Below are 1,458 nucleotides of genomic sequence, written 5' to 3'. Positions count from 1 at the left end.
ATTTATTAAAATTTAATAATAAATATTTTTAATAAAAAATATTAATAATTTTCATCAAAATTCCCGTTATATGAATATAATTTCGTTATATGAAAGAATAAAAAGTATTTTGTGAATGAATTTTAAAGACATTAAATTTTATATTACTCAGTATAAATAATTTTTTTTATATATAATAATAAATTAATAAATATGTAATTACAGTATTGTGATGAACTACTAGAAGAATTAAAAATTCAATGGCAATATCTTTAGCGGTTGTTTGAAAGCACCCGGGACCGATAGAAAAAATGGTAGAATAAGGGACTCCGCACAATAAAAGGAACAGAGAACAGAGAACAGAGAATAAGAATTTCAACTTATCAAAATTATGTATTGTGGAATACACAGTTTCTGATAGATTGAAATTCTTATTTTCTGTTCCCTGTTCCTTTTATTGTGTGGAACTAATAATAGTAGTAGTGAATGGATCGATGACTTACGGAGAAGTCACGGAATATCACTGCCTACCGCAGTACGGAAAAAATCGGCATATTTCTAAGAAAATGTTTGGACACATGATACTGGAACGGCGAGAGAGGAGCCAAAATGCGAATGTAAATAAGGTATCGATATCACATCTTTGAAATATATATCTAAATAATATCGTTTTTGAGATATGATATTTTTATATTACAAAAAATCTTCAAACTTTATCAGTTAATTTCCAAAGTTTTTTAAAAGCTAAATATTAAAAAAAATCTTTCATCAAAGACCCATTGGCAGCAGATTACTTAAAATAAACTTAATGTCATTAATGTTACGAATTGTTTGTTTTATGCGTCGAGGAAATAAGTACGATGAAAAATTTAAATCAGGTACATGATTGTCGTTTGTATTGCAGTGGCCACGAAGGAGATAGCAGAATCTCAAGATGTAGGCACAAACGTTGGCATCGGAGCTAGCGTTACTATATTTATATTAATTATCCTCGGATTAATTTATCTTAGTCTGTGAGTATTGTTTCTCGAGATAATATGCACATTTTGTTCAAAACATATTTACGAATTATTCATAGACGAAAAATTACGCTAATCAAACCGAAAATATTTAAATCGCGGAACGAAAGAAGGATTACGCTGTCGTCTTACGCGACATTGAATGACGGCACGCTAATATCATGTACGAAAATATCCCCGAGGATGATCTCCACGATAATCCGTACAGTCTAGATGGCAACGCGTACAGGTAAGTCACAACTATGCAAAACAATTTAAAGAGACGCACCAATACAATTCATACATTGTAGAAAAGTATGTAAAATTACATGAAAAATAGCTATAAAAATAATATATGGAAATATATAAAATTGAATTTTTTTAATAAAAATTAATATTTTTATCTCTAATTGTGTTAAAATATATTTTTATGTTTGACAAAAAATTACACAATAATAATAGTATACTCGTATTTTATAAT

This window comes from Trachymyrmex septentrionalis, unplaced genomic scaffold (assembly GCF_001594115.1).
Source record: "Trachymyrmex septentrionalis isolate Tsep2-gDNA-1 unplaced genomic scaffold, Tsep1.0 scaffold367, whole genome shotgun sequence".
Taxonomy (NCBI): domain Eukaryota; kingdom Metazoa; phylum Arthropoda; class Insecta; order Hymenoptera; family Formicidae; genus Trachymyrmex; species Trachymyrmex septentrionalis.
This window is presented reverse-complemented; position numbering follows the sequence as displayed.